This window comes from Balaenoptera physalus (genome assembly GCF_965194825.1).
Source record: "Balaenoptera physalus genome assembly, chromosome: 8".
Lineage (NCBI taxonomy): Eukaryota > Metazoa > Chordata > Mammalia > Artiodactyla > Balaenopteridae > Balaenoptera > Balaenoptera physalus.
The window spans coordinates 17314019-17325867 of NC_138887.1; the positions used below are offsets into that span (position 1 = coordinate 17314019).

Here is an 11849-nt window from a genome sequence, read left to right on the forward strand (position 1 = left end):
CGGGCTGCCCAGAGTCAGGAAAGGGTGAGGTGGGATGAGGAGACGTGAAGGGGAATGAAGCCAGGTCTGCTCCTGCACCCAGTACTGTCTCAATTCTGCTTGATGCCGTGGGGCAGGATCAAGGGGAATACCACTTTTTTAGGACTTCTTAGGTGCCAAAGATTCTGCTGTTTGCATTATAAACATTATCTCTTTTGAGTTCTCACAACAACACTTGGAAGTAGTTGTCACTCTTCCCATGTTCCATATGAGGTTCAAAGGAAGTTAAGGAATTTATCCAAATTCACACAGGATTCAAACCTGGGTCCGACTCTCAAGCCCCTGCTCATATGGGACAGGTCTCATGCACTTTCAGACTCCGTCCATGCCATCCTGGCTTGGATACTCGGCCACCAGCTCTGGCTCAGTTGCCTCCACAGCCCAGGAACTTACTCCACCTGGGGTCAACCAGAGTCTTGCCTGGGAGGGTCAGGACCTGCCCCGTGCTGCTGTTGGGCAGCTGGGCCAAGAAGCCACATGGCCTAAGATTTTGGCTTCTCCCACCACTTCTGGACTTAGCTAAAATGCAGACTGTGAAATCTGGTTTCCCTAACTGCCCCCAAAAGGGGCCAGAGAAGCAACCCAGAAGTGGTGCCCAGGGAAAGTTACCTTCCCTTTGGAGAGACCCAGACTGACAATTTTCCTCTCCCTCCTCCCTCCCAAGGACTGCGCCAAGGCACAGACTCTCTGAACATTCTCCCTGAAGACTACCCGCGTGGCTAAACAGACACACCTGTGGACTCCCTGGCCCTGTGTCTTCAGAGCTGCTCATGAAAACATTCCTGGCATCACTTCCCACCCTTCCCTGCCTCCCTTCACTTTTCCCTCACCATCATTACTCTGAGATTGCACTTTCTAAGTAAAGCACCAGCATCAGGCTGTTTCCTAGGGAATCCAGGCTTTCTGGTTTTGTCTTCACTTACTTGTGTATTTATTTCGTTGTTCTTAGTAATGTGATAAGTAGCTGCAAGCCTACCATTCAAAACAAATGCTAGAACCTTGACATAACCGTCATCTAACCATGTGGTTTCCCATCCCGTTCCCCATCTTTCCCCACACAAATACAACCACGATCCAGAATTCCTTTGCTTTTTCAAATATATAGTTTTATTGCAACTATATATTTTTCTATAAAGTATACTCATATTAATTGTTCTCAACTTTATAAAAATTATATCATATTGTATACATTTTGAGCATTTACTTTCTTCACTTAATGTTTTGTTTCATTGCTAGCATTTATCCACATTGCTGAGAATTAGTGTAGTTCATTTGTTTTTATTGCCATAAAATATTCAGTTGTGTGAATATATCACAATTTATCCATCCGCTCTCCTGTTGATGGGCATTTGAGTTGTTTCCAGGTTTTTGCATTGTGATCAGTGCAACTATGAACATTCTTTCACATGTTTCCTGCTGTATATCTGCTTGGGTTTCCCTTGGGTCCATCCCTCAGGTGAATTAATTGTTGGGTCACATGTATATGAATGTTCAACTTTAGGAGATAATGCCAAAGTGTTTTCCAAATTAGTTACACAAATTTGTGCCCTTTCTAATCACACTAAGAGTGTTCTCTAAAATCCAATTTTTATAGTTCCCCTTGTTCTGATAGCTGCCAAAAATGAGAATTGCTGGCTGACAGGGAAATACCTCATGTCTCTTCTGGTATTTGCATTTTTAAAGAGGATGCTAGGAGAGGCAGTGCTTTAATCCAAAGAAATGAACTTCTCAGGCTGAATATTTCAGGGCCTCTAACTCTATACGCTATATCAGATTCACGCACTCAATGCTTCATTGAAATGCTTGCGCTCCGGGGCTGTGCTAGGCGTGAAAATCCACTAGTGGGAGATACAGGACCTGCCTTCAAACATCTTAAAGTCTGATGTGTGAGAAAGATAAGTAGACTAATTATATTGGACTTGGATGCTATCTTGGTCTTCCTATTTCTTCTTCACAAACTTTCCCAGGTGAATAGAGTAATTCTGGTTGACATAAGGCAGTGGGGGACACAGGAAAGCTTCGAGGAGAGTGGGCAGGTATACACTAATCTTCAAGTTACGCAAAGGCAAGTAGCTTCAAACAGTCCCATCCTGGTTACTTGCTATCATCAGTCCCCTTCCACTGTAGATTTCCTGGGAGAGCTTAGCTCTTCCTGACAAGGACAACTGGTTCTTTAGTGAGCCACAACCCTGATTGCCCCATCCTCAGAGACTGCTAGCAACCTGGCCTTCTACTCAGGTTCACCCACACAAGAATCTCTTAGAATGGATATATCAATAGTATCAGTTAGGACCTCTCTTCCCCCACTCCCTATCCATCGTTTGCCTCTGCTGGGCTTCACCCTCACGTTGACTCCATGTGGCCGAAAGATGAACTACTGGCTGTCCCAGACCTCTAGAGTTCTTAGAGCCTGTGATCCTAGAGAAGGGTATTTTTCTGGATAGCTGCTGAAATACCCAGAAAGACTTCTGACTGGTATAACTTATATCACATACTCTTTCATGAGCCAATCACGGTGACTAGGGAGATAAAATACTCTGATTGACTGAGCCTGGATCACATAGCCATCCTTGGGTCAAACCACCTGACCAGGAATACTTTAGAATGATGGTGGAGGATGTGTTCTCCCAGAAGGATGCTGTCCCTCAGCATTCTATCAACTACAGCACAATTATCCTTCCAATATAAAAATGACATAAGTCATCTTCCTACTTCCTACTTCTAATGGCTTTAGTAATCACACGCATAAACGGATGTTTAGGACTGTGCCTGCAGCCTACCATAGTATATATTTCAGTCCCCTCTAACAGCTGAGCAAGCGGGGACCACAGTGGCTCCCCACACTCTACCCTTCAGTTTAGGAGGAATTCTCTTCCCCACTCTGCCTCTTCTCTTTACCTTGGTTACTGATCTGGAACTGTTGTGAGTTCACTCTCCTACATGGAACATTTTCAATCAGTTTTCTTGTTTGCTTTTTTCTGAGGCTCTGGGTATATTCCTTATTCCTCTCTCTCTTTCTTGTCACCAGCATATGACTAAACACCTCTCTCTGTTTTCCGCTCCTTCAGGACAGTCTATTAGAATTCTCAACCCTGAAATTTCTGGAAATTGGCCAAAGGATGGGCATTGTTGATGGTGGGGCTAGCAAACAGAAAGTAGGTCTTTTTTTTTTTTTAAGTTTTTTTTTTTTTAATTTATTTTTATTTTTTGGCCGCACTGCGCAGTATGTGGAATCTTAGTTCCCCAGCCGGGGATTAAACCCACGTCCCTTGCATTGGAAGCACGGAGTCTTAACCACTGGACCACCAGGGAAGTTCCTGAAAGTTGGTCTTAATATAAACCTCACAGGCAGCAGTCAACCTCACCGACTTAATTATTAGAACTGGCTCTGAGGAGCTCCTCAGTGCTTACTTACAATGTTAAGTCTACAGAATATCAAAAGATTCTGCGAGTGTCATAATGTTATCCCTGGAAATCCTACATGGAATTTCTTACATAGGCCCTAACTTACAGAGGATCTAAGCCAACAGTAGTTGATTATGTAAATTATGAAGATGGCAGTCATTGCCAACTTATTTCTGTTTTACCATAAATTTTGCAGGGCAGTAAAATTGAAGAACAGAAAACAAGAAATATAAAAAGTATGTTTTGTGTTCTTCATTGCACATACCACAACTTGAAAAAATATTTTTGTTTACCACTTTTTTCTTTCAGCCTATCTTTCCTTTTAGAAAGTAAACTCTTTGAGGACAAGACTATCTTGTTCCACTTTCTATGACTGAAAATGAGCAAAGTGCCTGGTCCGTATCGGTGATCAATAAATATTGGAAGGAATAGGTCTCTCTTCAGGTCTCTCTTTCTTCTCAAATGATTGGCAACCACTAAAATTAAATATGCCAAGAAAATTCAGTCTTCCCTAAACTAAATTATGCAGGAATCCAAGTTTGCTTTATTTCTGCTTTCCCATTTTCCTTTTCTTCAACACTGAGCCGCTTCTCCACCATACTTCCCAGGCATTCAGAATCCCTTTTGCAACTTCTTGGCAGCCTGGAACTTTTTCTTTATTTAAGACTGTCCTCCTGGGATGGTGCCCCAGATTCTAAGATTACTCCTTCTTTCCTACACTCCCATTAAAACTCCCATTTTTCTCACTGCCAGGAGAAAAAATAATCAGATAATTTTCCATTAAAGTGCTATGCTGTAATAGATTATTTAATGCAATAATTCTCCAGGGTTGGGGGGGTGGTTGGCGCTTTCCTCATTCTCTTAGGGTTATGCCTTGATAACAAAGTCAAAGTCAATAAATTCCTAGGCTTCTCACCATTTGCTCGTTCTAGGAAATGAAAAAAAAATGAAGACAAATAAGAAATCAGAAGAATTTAACAACAAACTTTGCTTTTCCCTCAAGAAAAATAACAACAATAATCAAAGAAATTATTTCAGAAAGGAAAGACCAATTTATTTACCTTGTAAGAAAATTACAAGTGATTGTTGCTTTAAAAAAATTGGGATGGGTGGAGAGCATAAAAAATACAAACCTATGAAGCATAAAAAATGATCACAAGGAGGTTCTCCAAAAGAATACTTTAAATGGCCAACTCTTGAAGTGTATTTAAAGTAAAATTCCATTTACAAAAATTACATTTACAGTTGACTTTCTAGAAAACAAGCTACTGTATAAAACACTTTTTTCTGCCTCCTAGAGAAATTATAAACAAACTTGCATTGCCGTCATTCTATCAGCGTCGGATTTTTCCTGGCCAGTCCCTACTCGGGCCTTTCTTTACACTTTTGTATCACATTAGAAGATTGGTTTTTGTTGTTGATAAGATGACAGACTTCTTGGGCATGTGACTGGTCAACACTGAAAGTGGTCATTTTGGTGATCTGTTCTCTCTTAATAAATGCTACAGTGTCACTCAGAAGATCATGGTGGTCCTGACACAAAATCGACAGGGCAAGAATCAGGAGGGAAGGGTTCCCGTGCATTTCTTTGGGTTTCCTGTGTTAGGTACAGGAAGTTCAGATCCTGAGGTGAGCCCGTCCAGCTTGCTAAAAGCAAAGCATTCCATCTGCTCACTTTACTGTCCCACATCTATCACACGCTGTTCTTTCCCTGGCAGGAAGTCAGCTGCCTGCACTTCAAACAGAATAAACAAACCATCCATACAGAACTAGTGGACATTTCGGGTTTTGTTTCCCACCTGATTTCAAGCGAGTAAAATACAATACTAAACTTACAATCTCTGTATAAAACTTAGGGGGCACTCTGCTTTCCAGGGAGACAATAAAATATGGAAAAATAACTAATTATGATAAAACGGCTCAGAATTGGACTCTAAAATTTCCATATCCACCGCGCTACATAGCCTAGGCTGCCTCTACCCCTCCATCCCTGGATATGATTCTGAGACCAGCCTGTGATATCTTCATGTTTGTCTTCATTCCCAAGTCCTGATTGCTGTCAGAAGTACTCCTTTGGAAAAGGGAACCCTCCTGCACTGTTGGTGGGAATGTAAATTGATACAGCCACTATGGAGAACAGTATGGAAGTTCCTTAAAAAACTAAAAATAGAACTACCATACGACCCAGCAATCCCACTACTGGGCGTATACCCTGAGAAAACCATAATTCAAAAAGAGTCATGTACCACAATGTTCATTGCAGCTCTATTTACAATAGCCAGGACATGGAAGCAACCTAAGTGTCCATTGACAGATGAATGGATAAAGAAGATGTGGCACATATATACAATGGAATATTACTCAGCCATAAAAAGAAATGAAATTGAGTTATTTGTAGTGAGGTGGATGGACCTAGAGTCTGTCATACAGAGTGAAATAAGTCTGAAAGAGAAAAACAAATACCATATGCTAACACATATATATGGAATCTAAAAAAAAAAGGATCATGAAGAACCTAGGGGCAAGACGGGAATAAAGACACAGACCCACTAGAGAATGGACTTGAGGACACGGGGAGGGGGAAGGGTAAGCTGGGACAAAGTGAGAGAGCAGTAGTGTATATATGGACATATATACACTACCAAATGTAAAATAGATAGCTAGTGGGAAGCAGTCGCATAGCACAGGGAGATCAGCTCTGTGCTTTGTGACCAGCTAGAAGGGTGGGATAGGCAGGGTGGGAGGGAGGGAGACGCAAGAGGGAAGAGATATGGGGATATATGTATATGTATAACTGATGCACTTTGTTATAAAGCAGAAACTAACACACCATTGTAAAGCAATTTTACTCCAATAAAAATGTTAAGAAAAAAAAAAAGAAGTACTCCTTTGATATTAATCAATATATGCAGAGGTGGTGCCTTACAAATACTCCTATCAAACTTAAGTAAGCCAAAGGAAATCGAATGGTAATGCTCCAGGAAAATTTGCAGATCTGACAAAGCCAGGGCAGGAACCAGTGGTTTGCGCATCTAAATCTTGTGCTTTTGTTGCAGGCAGTATCGTGCTGCTGGTGCGAACCTGCTGTCTGCTCTTGCTCACAGTCACCACATCTGGGACCTGAGATCTCACGACCAATAGGGTTAGAAAATATCAGTTCTCTTGAACCTATCTGCTAAAGATCTTTCGAGTTTATCTTCTATACTACTGCTGTAGTGATTTTCCTAAACTGAAATCTGACCATGTTTCTCTCCTTTGCCTCAGAGCAACTCACTGACAGAGAATAAAGTCCAAACTCCTAGCACGGCATATGAAGCCCTGCCTCCGCACTGCTCCCCTTATCTGTATTGAGGTATTTGGTGCCTCAATATACTCCCCTCTCCTCTGCCACCATGCCCTACCTTCTGCTGCACCTCTGTAGGGAACCGCCTCATCTACCTGTGGAACTCCCCTCACATCTCTCAAGCTTCACTTCCTCTATGAGGCCTTTCCTGATAGGCTTTCTTCCCCATGAGCTTCCCTCTCAGCAAAATGTGGATCATAATTCCTATACCCTCCCTTAATTCCAGGATCGCGTGAAAAAAATGACTATGAACAGTCTCTGAAAAACACAGAACACTATATAAGCTCCAGGTTATTATAAAAGTTATTATACAATAAGCCTTTTTTCTTTAGAAACCTACTTACAGTACTTGTGATGATTATCATGAAATTAGCCTCTACAAAGTAGAATATGTTTCTCGTTTATTCATTGCTTAAATGTGAGCTAAACTTAAAATGGTGATGAGAACTGTGCTTACTTCAGCTACAAATAGATTAAAACTGGACCCATACAGAGAGGATTAGCATGACCTTTGCCCCACGATTTTCAGTAGTGAAAAACTGCATTTTCTTTGTTTTCTGGAATTCTATTCCCAAGTTTCATATTTCTTTCATTAATGCAATAGTCTTCCTTAAGCTCGGTGCTTTGTGACCACCTAGAGGGGTGGGATAGGGAGGGTGGGAGGGAGGGAGACGTAAGAGGGAAGAGATATGGAAACATATGTATATGTATAACTGATTCACTTTGTTATAAAGCAGAAACTAACACACCATTGTAAAGCAGTTATACTCCAATAAAGATGTTAAAAAAAAAAAAGTCTTCCTTAGAACTCTAATTCTCTTCTAGCCAATAAATAAAAGTTTGATTTCCTGAAATGACTTTCACGTCTCGCATTGAGTCTTGTTTGCTTCTTAACCACCCGGCTGGGAGATTGATCCACCCACTATTTCTGGAACACAGTGATTATAACAGGTAACATTTACTAAGTGCTTACTCTGTACTCCTCTATATGATCTCTAAAGATTGTAAAATTTAAACCTCACTACAACTTTCATTTCCTCTTTGCAAAATAAGAATGAAAAAAATAGGGGGAAAAAAAGAATGAGAAAATGGAAACTTAGGTAAGTTAAACCCCCTGTTGAAAGTCACAAAGTAGAGGTAGGGTTTAAAGCCAGGCGTCTGAGAACACAGCCCTGCTGCTAACCACTGAGTTTTACCACATCTCCGAGGGACTGCAGAGCAACGGGAGGGTTCCCTTGCTCTCCAGAAGCTTACACTTAGTACAATGGGTGGTGAGGCCCAGGGCTATGAGAGCAGACGCCATGCTTTAGGCAGCGCCTGAATCAGTCATATGCTGCAGTAGGTCACGGCCACTAATTTGGACACCATCACCTAAGAGAGTCAAAGTGGGGCAGGTGCTGACACCCAGGCAGCAGCCACAGAGCAGGGGGCTACTGGGCTCAAGGCAATTTGTCATATACTGAAACCCTCTCATACATTTTGTTCAATTTTCAACAGAATGGAAAATGATTTTGTTTTACACATTTCCCTCCACTCCTGAACACCCCTTCAAAAAGAGCTCATTAGATTAAGTGTGGTATCCCGGATCGGATCCTGAAGCAGTAAAAAGACATTAGTGGGCAATTGGTGAAGTTTGCAAAATTCTGTAGTTCTGAGAACAGTAATATACCAATGTTAATTACTTTGTTTCGACAAATGTATCTTGGTTGTAGAAGATGTTAGCATTACGGGAAACTGGCTGAAGTGTACACAGGAACCCTTTGTATTTTGCAACTAAATCTAAATCTAAAATTATAAATCTAAATCTAAAATCTAAATCTAGATTTAGATCTAAAATTATATTTTAGATCTAAAATTACATTTAAATCTAAAATTATATTTAAAATTAAAAAGACTTCAGTTTAATTATTTTGAGATTAATTTACTGGGTCCATTGAGTCAGTCTACAGTCTATAGTACAATGTAAACAAATTTAGAGTGATTTCTGGAATTTTCTAAAAATGATTGTTGAATTGATCAGTGAAAAGAACTATGTTTAAAGGCAAAACTCAGATTTTGAACTCATTGGTATTAAACACTATCTTTTCAGGAAAAAAGGATAAACATTGGTTGAGAATGAGTTACTGTCTCATTTTCCCAATAAAATGATCAGAACACTGTATTGCCATTGAGAAACACAAAAGAATGTTATAGTTAGCCAATGATATGATTTCCCTAAACACAGCTTCCTCCTGACCTCTGGCACATGCTTAAATTCCAGTATCATAACCTGGCACATGTTTTATAAACAGCCAAGAGAGAGTAAAACAATAAGAAATTATGTAGGTAACTTAGCCATAATTATACTACCAGAGATAATTCTCAATAATACTACCTCAGGGCTTCCCTGGTGGCGCAGTGGTTGAGAGTCCGCCTGCCGGTGCAGGGCACACGGGTTCGAGCCCTGGTCTGGGAGGATCTCACATGCCGCGGAGTGACTGGGCCCGTGAGCCACGGCTGCTGAGCCTGCGCGTCTGGAGCCTGTGCTCCGCAACGGGAGAGGCCGCGATAGTGAGAGGCCCGCGCACCGCGATGAGGAGTGGCCCCCGCTTGCCACAGCTGGGGGGGGGGGGCCCTCGCGCAGAGGCGAAGACCCAACACAGCCATAAATAAATAAATAAATAAAAACTAAAAAAAAAAATAATACTACCTCAGACAGGGCAATTTTGCATTACAAGTATTATTTTCCATTATGGCCCTGGTAGAGGGTGGAACATGCTGTGCCCAGAACTTCTGGCTCTTTCCTCAGATTTGAAGAACAAATCAGACGATGACCAGTGTTGTAGTCAATGTTATAGAGTCATCTGAACATTCTTCCCAGATTTTGAACAGTTGTGCCTTCAGTGAGATGCTATTGTTTAAACACTCTTGTTTTTCCAGCATTCAAAAAATTCACAGCTATCAGGCGGCCTAATCAGATCTCACTTGCTCTGCCAGCCAGTACCAGCTCCTTCTGAGGAAAGTAGGAGCTCCTCTGAGCTCACCCGACTGGCACAAGCAGTGCTGGGCTACACATCGCTGAGGGTAACAGCAGTAGTTCACTCCTGCTTGGTTTTGCCCAGTCAGAGCCTGTAAATGAGCTCTGATAAGTGACCAGACACTACTCTTCTGCTACCTTAAGTGATCTCTATCTTTTCAAAACTAGCGGCACATGGCCAAGGAGGAGAGAACTTCTTAATGTTCAAGGTGCAGACTCTGGCACTGAGGGTTTCCTGAAGAGAAACAACCGTGCCTTCCACTGGTGGGCATGAACCAGAAGCAGGAGAGAAAGCAAAAAGAGGCAGAAGAGAGGAAACAGAAAGTTAAGCTTCTCAGAAGCTGAGAAAGGGCCAGGCCAATTCCGATTTCTGAGACCTTCAAAAAACGAAGAAAAAAAAAACAGGAGAAATGCCCAAACTGGGTTACTACATTACAGTATAAGCTGCAAAGTGAGCATCGTTCTGATTTGTCAGCGTACCTCTCATTTGGAAATAACATGAGAGTCTAATTTGAATCTCTGTGAATATGAAGGCCAAGCCAAATAGCACTGCTATCTACAACCCAACTCCAGTGCCAACCCAAAAGCCTCAACAGAATGGGAGAAATATGGACTAAAGAGAATACAACGAGAAGAGTAGCAAGGAAGCGAGTAAGGAAATCACTACCTTGGGGCTCCCATAACTGGGTGCCAGGAGAAAAGGTACAGAAACAAGGTAGAAAATTTTTAAAAAGGGGGGCGGGAAGCAGGAAGACCTGAAGTATCACTTACGCTGGTCTCAGGTGCACTGGATACCAATGCATGGTCACCTTCCACTGATTCTGCCCTGAGGGGTGTCTCTGATGCCTTCTTTTTAAGTAAGAGGAATCTTCAGTCATTCAGTAGGTGCCCACCGAACATAAGGCACTGTGCTGGGGATGGAGCAATGGAAGTCAGCATCAGAAGGAGAAGGTTGTCTCTGTGGACCAGGAAATTGAAATATGTTCTTTATACTCTCTGGGAAGCAAACAAGGAGGTAAATAGGTCTCAAATGAGAAAGGGTTAGCTTCCTAGAAAGATGGTCAGTAACAGTTGAATAACTTCAATGACAGGGAACTTAATTCATAGGTAAGTGCTTGGAAAATCAGTTAGTATATATAGGTAGGTACTTCGAAGTTGGTAAATTGAGATTCCATTGCTCAACGCCATTCTTCCTTATTTACTTAGTGTTACATGGTGTCAGCCCCCTTACCAAACACGCCAAAAGGCCAGCATTCCAACTCTCCAATAACCTCCAAGGTACTGGGGAAGCCATTAAGGAGATCACTACCTCGAGGCTCTGACAACTGGGTGCCAGAAGGGAGGCGTCACCTAAGGTGACTCTCGAAGGGCGAGCAGGCATTAGCCTTCTGTAGAAAGACTCCAAGAGCGCCCCACGGAGAGAACTTGACCGACAGGGTAGAAGAGCTGGGTACGCGAGTCAGGAGACGCCTGTCCGGCGAAGCCTTTTTCCGTTAGGTATAACCTTCCTTGTACATCCTCCAACCCTGACTCCAGTGGTAACTTTGACAATAAATTTAATTTCTGTAAGAATGTTTGGTGAATCACGCTTCTGAGAGAGACCCTACCGCATGGTCGCTCAAAGTCCGTTGTTCTGCAATAACTTTCCACCATTTTAATAAAAGGTCCCTAACACCAGCCTTGAATCGCGGCTTCATCTGTGTTAATATTTTATAAATCCAGCTAAAAGTTGGGAACTGTGAAGGGAAGCCAGGGGAAGACAGCTGTTCCCCGGAGAGGCGTGCGGAGACCTAACTGAACCCTGGGGGTTCGCGCTGGGCAGCGACCCCCGCTACGCAGGTTTGGGACTGGGCGCGCGCATGCGCGACAGGAACCCGAGCGCCGCACACTGGACTTGAGGGAAGGGGGCGCGGCGCACGCAGCATGGCGTCCAACATCTACTTAGTTCGCCAGCGGATCAGTCGGCTGGGCCAGGTGCGGCCCGGGGAGACACCTCCCCTTCTCTGCTTCTGCCCGCCCTTGCCTCTCGCGGCCGCCCCTCTCCGT

General features: G+C 42.7%; 1 protein-coding gene across 4 annotated transcripts in view; it reads right to left on the reverse strand.

Moving 5' to 3' along the window:
- LOC309666255 (uncharacterized protein) overlaps positions 1-11849 on the reverse strand; it is a 111355-nt gene that overhangs the window by 95691 nt on the left and 3815 nt on the right. For 3 of the 4 annotated variants that reach the window (XR_014266962.1, XR_014266963.1, XR_014266964.1), the window contains exon 1: positions 10575-11821. The gene's annotated coding sequence lies outside the window, so the exon portion shown is untranslated. Of the gene's footprint in view, positions 1-10574; positions 11822-11849 lie in introns of those variants that run through there. The other variant, XM_082473632.1, reaches the window with a different exon arrangement.